This window comes from Epargyreus clarus, unplaced genomic scaffold, assembly GCF_041222505.1.
Source record: "Epargyreus clarus isolate Ecla_fem2 unplaced genomic scaffold, WU_Ecla_fem_2.2 ptg000019l, whole genome shotgun sequence".
Taxonomy (NCBI): domain Eukaryota; kingdom Metazoa; phylum Arthropoda; class Insecta; order Lepidoptera; family Hesperiidae; genus Epargyreus; species Epargyreus clarus.
In genome coordinates, this window is record NW_027332227.1 from 15,789,354 (window position 1) to 15,798,546 (window position 9,193).

The window sequence follows — 9,193 nt, forward strand, 5'->3', positions numbered from 1 at the left end:
ATGTCATTTACAATGAGTCAAGAGTTAATAAAGTTTTTACTAATCAATATAGTACATATTTAACAGTATTAAATGAAGAGGTAAATATGCAGCGACTTATGCCGTGATGAAGTCACCAAAATTATAATAATTAATTAATGTACATGTACCTGTTAATGTAAATATGAGTATCGTGCGAGTGTAGATAAAATCGCGTGCGTTCGCTAGTTATAACTAGAAAACGGAAGGCATAAATCAATCAAACGGTCATACGGCAGGCAACGTGAATGTAATGCGAATCGCTGGAAGAGATGACATAAATAACAAACTGATTGATCTCTTGGCGTGGAGGCGGAATTTGAATCGCTTCCTTTATTGATGATGAACGATTGACTGAATCAGCATTGCATGCAAGTTATGACGGAATTGTTGCACGAAAATCAAACGAATTATCTATGAAATGTGACATCAATAGGAATAAATTGAAACGAAATAACCGTTTACGATTTTGAAATACATGGCAGTATGGAAATTATATGCTTGAAAATCAAATAAAATCGAAATATAAAACCAGTTTTCTTGTTTGTCTGGTTTATGGGCTAATATATTTGAAGCAACAGAACCGATTTTGATACAAATTTTAGGAAATATATAAAATTAATTTTTGATTTTATATTTTTAATACTTTAACAGTAAAAGTATTAAATCAAATGCAGCGGCGGTAACAAACATCGAAAGTAAAATTTTAGTTTCAATACAACACAAAGCAATATATAATAACTCGTTCTGCAAACCACATCTTGCGTTGAAAATTGAACAAGAGCATAAAATATTTCAATATTCCCTAACAATAGACTTAAGCTGGAGACCAGAGATTAAGAAGCAGCAAAGCTATTCAAAAAATAATTTCCATGCATACTCTAAAGATTTCGGTAGGCGAACTCATTTTATTCATCGCAGGCGGCACATCTTGACAGCCAGAGAGGATTATACGTAACGCCGGGCAAAACAAGAAGGTCCCAAATAAATTACGGTTGAGAGCAAACAAAAAACTGCTGCCACACCTCAAAGATAGAATAACAATAACACGGTTTCTAAGCTTTCCGAACATAATGAAAATAATACAAGAGCTCAAAGGGACCGCTAAAGACGAAATTTGACCGCTCCGTAAACATCCAAGGATTAAGTTTGGATAATAGAGGGCCAAAAATACACGTTCGAAACCGTTTTTGTATTTCCTGTTTCAATTAGCCATTCGTTATTGTTGTTTGCTGAACTGTTAGCGGCTGTCAAATAGTATTGTGGGTGCCGGCGAGTAATTTTGAAAATAACAGCCATTTAATAGCGTTGTGTGGTTTGCTTTGATCTTGATTGCTTTTTGTTTAATTTACGTTCATAATTTAAGTGTTGTGGATAATTTGGTGCTTTTGTATTTTTTTACCATAATTGCTTTTCTTTTCACATTTTTGTAATTTTAATTGTGGTATTAAGCTTATGAAATATGTTGTTATTTGAAGGTGGTAGAGCTCTTTGTGGTTCGACTCCGGCGGCACCACCGCCACACCTATTTCTACCTAATAACAGCACTGCTGTGTAAGCCGCTGCTGTGTTCCGTTTTGAAACGTGTGGTAAGGAAGACATACTTGTCCAAGGCGTTCCAGCTTAGTCCTTAGGGGTAGCGGCGCATCTGTGGCCGACCTTAGGTAGGAATATCTAATCCTATCTGGGGTTGATTACAGATGTCCACGGGCGGCAGTAGCCACTTACCATCAGGTTGACTGCATGCTCGTCTGCTACTCTATATTATAACTATAGAGTATAACTAAAAATATATATGTGTAATCTTTATGTTAAAGTATTGTAGTTAACTAAGGTAACTTATATTTCTAATAAACCAATTTTTTCTCTTATTTGACTGACGTATATTCCATATTTTCTATTCCTAAATGAAATTATGTTATTCCAATTATTTCATAGATTTTTTACAAATAATCTAACTACTGTTTCGGTAGAGCCTACTCCTAACTCACCAGTTTTCCTGTGTACAATTTAAAACTTATATCATGCTTCATAAGGGTAACATTTGTGTAACTTTATTTATTGTGTAAAATAAATATTAATAAATCCCCATTAATAAATCCGGTTACATTTGACGTGCCGCATCTAATCTCTTATGAACACATCTCATATATCTGCCTCTGTCTTATTGACTACATCCATTGTAGTACTACAATGGGAAATAAATAGTTCATTGTTATCTGCTAAGTCTTTATGAATGATGCATTTCGACATGTTTATCGCTTAATCTGAATGGAAATTATTACTAGATTTGCATTAGAAATGTATGATCTACATATTTTATGTATTGTAAATTAAATTAGACAAGTATGTAGTGTAAGTGTTTACGGACATAATAGAACTAGTGAGAATATGATACACATATGGAATAGCGGTATAATTAGGTAAATAAAAATTGTAATAAAATTATTTCTTATTATTTCCTAAATAGTTACAATTTAATAAAAATACAACTAATAACATCAAAAAGTGTATGGAAATTAAAGTTCCTTAAATATTTTTTGATTCAGACAAATATTCCATTAAAAAGTTTGTGGGAAAGTAAAATGACATAAATCAATGAAAAGAACCCTGAATTAATGATATTAATATTCCGGTACCGGGAATCGAACCCGAGCCTCCTGGGTGAGAGCCAGGTATCCTAGCCACTAGACCATACCGGATTTATTAAATGGTCTGAAATACATACACTGATTCTAAGTCATAGTTTATTTTAATTAAAATGAAATACATATATAAATACCATTATATAGAACCAATAAATAGTACTCGGTAAGTAATCTGTAGTGTAGGGAAAGTTCTATAAACACCGCTTTTAAAATAAAAATTAGTAACTAATTTAATTGTACAATTGTGCCGCCCCCAGTTGTGAAAATCCGTGCCCAACAACGGGATATAAAAAGAGTTGCAGCCGATATTCAAATCTACTATTGGGCTCCCAAAAAAAAAAATTAATGAATACGACCGTCAATCTTAACATTATACTTTCTAATACAAAATTAATTCGCTTCGTCCATTCCCGTTACATTCCCGTTCCCAGGGAACTAATAAACTAACTATTTTTATTCAACCCTCAAACCGTTAGGACAAAGGCATCCAAAAAACAGCCTTAACCCCAAAACGAGCAACGATTTACATTCAGATGTCGCTGCACGTATTGACGTCTGTCAATCCGCTGCAGAGAATGCAAATCAAGGATTTAAATCCATGTACATTGGCCGTCAGGAAATCCGACTTTACATTGTCCAATTGGAGTCTATTTTTCTTTACTCGTTGGACACGAACCGAATTCTTATCTATGCTACTGTATTTAAGTTTAGACTCTGCGTTTTGTGGGAGATGGTTTCTTCAAGCTTGTAAAGTTTAACGTTCAAGGGTAGTAAAAAGACTTAAGCGACTAAACCTTATTTTAAACTCTATATTATAAACGTAAGGTATACTTCAACTGGTAAGGCTAGTAAGAAATATGGTAAATAGGCAGTGCGATTTATAGCTGAGTATAATTGTGTCCGTCTGTCTGTCTGTCCCAGATTGAAATGCAGCTGAAGGCTGTTTGGTATGGATGGACTGACAGTATGTTCGTACGTTTTAAAGTGTTTTTAGTATTGCATTAACTCAGAATTTTGTACATGAAAACTTTTTGGACATAGGTAAATTAAGATTTAAATAAAAATATTCAAAACCCTAACAAAAGCTTGATATAAGTATAATATATGGGTATATTTGTATGTCTTATTTATTTATTTATTTATTAACATCACCAACGATTATTACATTTGCATGCGCCACCATAACTTAAGAACTAGGAATACAGTTAACAATAAATGCATAATCACTTATAGGTGAGTATCAAAGACTCCTTGTAAGCATACAAAAAAGTAAGACGTCATTATAACAATAAACAAAAGTACAGTTTGTATGTCTTTATTGTTAAATCTAAATTATTGTTCAATTTAAATGAAACTAATATAAATATAGATAAATACCTATGTTAAATGTACCTGTATGTATGACTATGTAGTCATTGTAATACGGCAGTAGAAAATACTAACTAGTTATTAATTATTGAATGTTTTATATGAACATTAATTTACATGAAGAATTTTAAAATTTTAAAATCAATGCCAAATTTTAAATATTTTTAATACTGAAATAAAATATATTTCTCTGGCTCTAAATTATTTTATACAAAATAAACAATAAACATTGAATGCAATGTTCTCAATATTTTTTTAAATGAAAAAAATATTAAAATATGGAGTAAAAATATACAGCAACGAATTTTTGGCACAATGTCAAATACAATGAACGAGTGTTGTTAACTGGATCAAGGGCAGTAAGTAAAGAATAGATGTAATTGAATTCAATTATTTTATTCGAACACAATTTGTTAAGATTGTAAAAAACATTAAATTCTTGCTCTAGTTTTAATATTTTAACAAATTAAATTTAAAGTTGACTGATGACATCACATAAGTACCTATTACATAATCTACTTATCTTTTAAGTAGTACTGTTTGTAACTACACCTAAGTAGTACTTAGTTATAGTAATGAGTACTTAACAAATGAGTAGGTACTTAATTAATTAAAAAAATCAAAAACCCGACTGCACCAAAAAGGCTGAAGTAGAATTTCCAAAAGCAGTGAAATAGGCATTTCATTATTTTTATCCAGAAAGCCAAATACAAAGTTTCATAGTAGGTGTCTGCTTCAAAATTAAAAGATGTTCAAACAATATTATCCTATTTTATCCTCGTAGTGTTCATTTACGCTATATAAAGAACCTATGTGTAAAATTCCAGCACGCTTAAGTTCAGCGGTTTCCCTTTGCGTTGATCTCTGGCACAGCAACTCACTCATTTAGTCAGACAGTCATCTCGATGTGTATAAACGAGTATATATGTACTAGCTGACCCGGCAAACGTTGTGTTGCCATATAAATAAAAAAATGTTAAGGATGAACAACCCTTATCACTTAGGTGTAAAACAAAATTTGGTGAAAATCTAACACGAGAATTTTATATATAAGATATATTATATAATGTATGTGTAATCTCCTCTTAATTTCCTTTATTTTGACACCCTACTCGATAGATTTGGTTAACTTTTTTAAAACGTGTTACTATTTCGCAAAAAAATCCACCATTTACGGTCTATAAAATATATAACTTCATTAAATCAAAGTTTCGGTCATTATTTTACCTCGTTAGAGGTAGCATTTCATTATTTTTATCCAACAAGCCTGATACAAAATGTCATAGTGTTTGCTTCAAAATTGAGGATTGTTCAAATGAACTTTTAACCCTTATTTTACCCTCTACGGGGTTGATTTTTCGGAGGGGGATAAATAAGTGCGACCTTGTTCCTATCCAGAAAGCCAAACACAAAATTTTATAGTAGTTGCTTCAAAATAAAGGATTTCAAAAAAACTGTTTTCCCCTATTTTACCCTCTTAAGGGTAGAATTTCCAAAAAGCCTTTCTTAGTACTTATTCAAGCTATATAGAGAACCTGTGTGCAAAATTTCAGAACTGTAAGGTCCTTGGTTTAGGCTGTACGTTGATTTCTGAAAAATGAAAAAGTCATTTAGATAGTCAGTCAGTCGGTCACCTTACTGTTTTATATATATACAAATATGTTTTTATAATCTCCGTTTAATTTCCTTCCATTTGATACCCTACTCGATAGGTTCGGTTAACTTTTTTTTTTAAATGTGTTACTATTTCGCGCCAAAAATCCGCCATTTTGATTTTTTTTTACTAACACCTATCTAAGGACACTCGGGTCATTGAGACAAATATAATGACACTTTAACTGTTGAAATTCATCCAGCCGTTTGTTAGATCGGATCAAATAAAGAAAGACAAACATACAAGATACGCGCGAAAAACATAACCCTTCCTTGGCAGTCGGGTAAAAAGTAAAAGTAAAGTTAGTACTTTTGGCTGCAAAATTGCATGCGTGGTTTCACTACAAATCTCTATGCTTAAACCATATATTAGTAAAGATTACTCACTCCTAACAAGAAAATATAACCAGTTTTGACAATTGAAATTGTCACTGCTATTTATTTTTGTGTGTAAAAAAAAAATTAAAAAAATGTAATTTTTAGATCATTTACGAATGCAACGATATTTCTCCGCACTTTTTCTTCGATTTCGTGTTTTAGCACCACTTAACTGCGCATGTCGGTATTGTTCCGCGTAAATTACACCATGACATCCATTAAAAAGTTGACAGAATTGTCAGCCGTTTAACCCATTTAATGGCTTCCTTCAATTACAAGGTGGTGAGATATTTATACTTATCTATGGTTTAAGCAGTCTGAATCCTCGCCTAATATTTATATGAAAGTTTATAAATTTACTGTTGTTGTCCGAAAATAACAATCACACTAATCAAAATATTTACATATCATAGTATTTCTAATATATCTAGATGCACGGATGTGTGTCCACCGAATTCTTCAGGGAATGCACGTAATTTCAAATCAGCGCTACACACAGGGTATATCTTTAATATACCGGTTCTAATAATAATAATAGGTTTTAAATATAATATGTTTAAGTATAACAATTTTGTGACACAATTAAAACATTTTACTATTACAGTTTAAAATTCAATATCACTTAACAATTCAAACACAACTAAAAAAATCATTTTCCCTTCTCAATTCAAATTCTTCAAACGTCAATTAACGTCATCAAAAGGCTAACCGATCGTATAATTTTACGAAATACGAATTTCAAAGGATCCACTTTGTTGATACGCGTCGTATGTTGATCGGCTCGTCATTATATGGTAAGCAGGCATTAGCATGTCTGTGGCCGGACAGCCGCTCGTCTCTGTCTGTCAATGTCTAGATGGATGCACGGTGGGACTTCTTGTTGGAAAATATTCTTTTTATTATTTAAATCTGGAATTTTAGTGAATACTTCTCAATTTAAATTACTATCATCTTTATCATCGACTGAATTTCCAGCTAGATGTGAGAAGAAAGTGGCTTTGGAGAAGTCACTGCACATGGCGTTTTGGTGTGAAAGAAGAACTTTGTAAAAAGCTTCCGTGCATCTGCTGCATTTGAAATCTTCCCTCTTCGCGATGTCAATGGAAAGATAATGAGTGTTAGTATAGGCCGAAAAAACATTGTGGAAAAACACGATATTTTAAACACAGTCAAATTACCTGCTTGAACTAAACTTTACATGTTAAAAATATTACCAATTTCCAAGAAAAACTGCAGTAAAAATAATATTTCCTAAAAATATACATCGAAGAATTGTTGGAAATCAACCTTAAAGCAAATTTACTTTCAGTGTTTTGGTATGTCATTGCGCTAAGTACGTTTATCGTATTTGTTTCAGGACGAAAGGCAGCAAACAAAACAACAATTTTATCTTTTATGTAGATAAAACTTTAATTCTATGTAATCAAATTCACGTTTTCATTCTTTATATTTGACGCATTCTGTGACCCCTTTTCACACAAAGGCCCTTTAATGGTGTCTGATGATGCAAGACCATCTGAATTAATAATGCCTTCTTTTACTTTGAACCCGTGTTCTCACGAATCATCACCGACCCTGCTTGTAATTTAAGACGCTACCCCAAAATCACAGCCACAAAAACCGCCAGTGCAGACATTTGCCGATCCACGATACTTATCTCGGCTTTGTGCCCTTAAACAGACTGAATAGACATTGAAGACAATAACTGCTTTTTCTCGGGTCTTCAAAAGGCATTAATTATCATAACGCGGTCTTATGATATATGGCTCGGGTAAGCAGTGAGTTAGGACTAGCGTGCGCCAGTGGCTTTGTTTGTCACCAAAATGAGACTTCTGATTTTTGTAATTTACGAGTAGAATTGACGAACAAATTCAAAATCTAAGTAGACCATAATACCCTTACGCATTTAGAATTGGATGAATAGTATAGATACGAGTATATGTGTGGGAAACAGTTTTACTGAGAAATGTGTCAAGATCTTTAATCATATTTCTAGAAATCATAAATAATTATACGTAATATTAAACGTAACATATTGATATATTGTAATAAAAATATATTATACATAATATAATATTTGCCAATGCCATTGCTATGTTACGTATGGTAATGATAATTAATATAGCTCATACAGAAATTACAGATCTGCTGTATTGTGATAAAATTGATTTAAAATATTTCATTCCTTGAATTTTATAAGACATCAAAAGCAATGCCCATTATAACTTTCAAAATCATAGCTGGAATACCACATTCCTGGTTTAAATAAAAAGTGGCTATTATTAAAAATTTCTTAATCACATATGGTCATGGGAGTCTTCGAAATTGTTCCTTAGGAATCGTTTGGGAATTAGTTAAAGAAATGATATTTGTGTTATGTGCTTACATTCTGATGACAATATTAATAAAAACCATGATGTGAATTAGTCTCGCTTAGTGTCGCTTTTATTGTTATTGTACTTTTATCTTTTTGTATAAGTTCCCAGGGGCAGCAAAATATCGACCGGTACCTTAAACACTCTTCTGTCTCAAGTCAGTCATAGATGTCCTGGGACAACGATGATCACTCATTAATAAAGTTATTTTTATTTCCGTCAATAATAATATCGTAGTGTTCTGGTCTGTAGAATGAAGTATTGAAGCTTGAAATAGAGATAATATGAGACGAGTTTTCGTACCCAGAACTCGTCTAATCGACCTTAAGGTTTCCTAAGAACCTTGGGCGGCAGCCTTTTACATAACGACTTGTACGCCTCTTACACAAAAACAATAAATTCTATATAATTAAATCTACACGTACACTAAGTAGTAGTTAAACAAGAAGTTAATCAATACAATGCACTGATTATTATCGCATTCTTGGCATGTAACACAGTAGTTATATAAATAATTCACATTAATTAATATCACTACAAAAACTAACTGGTATTTTGCAGCAATTCCTACGGCTAGAGTGATCGAATAAAGATATAAGATGCAGATAAAATAGATAACGATCTGCGCTCAATCAATTTTTTATATTAGTTAACTTAAGATAATTGATACCAATAAAATGTGTTTCGCATTTGTATTGTACAATAAATGAATGTAGTTAGCCGTTATACTGTTGTATGAAGTACTTAACCTTA

The 9,193-nt window shown here is 32.2% G+C and overlaps 1 non-coding gene across 1 annotated transcript; it reads right to left on the reverse strand.

Annotated features, from left to right (window-relative positions):
- Positions 1 to 2,648: 2,648 nt before the first annotated feature.
- Positions 2,649 to 2,720, reverse strand: TRNAE-CUC (transfer RNA glutamic acid (anticodon CUC)). Its single transcript has one exon. It is a non-coding gene; the product is annotated as a tRNA-Glu (tRNA).
- Positions 2,721 to 9,193: the final 6,473 nt, after the last annotated feature.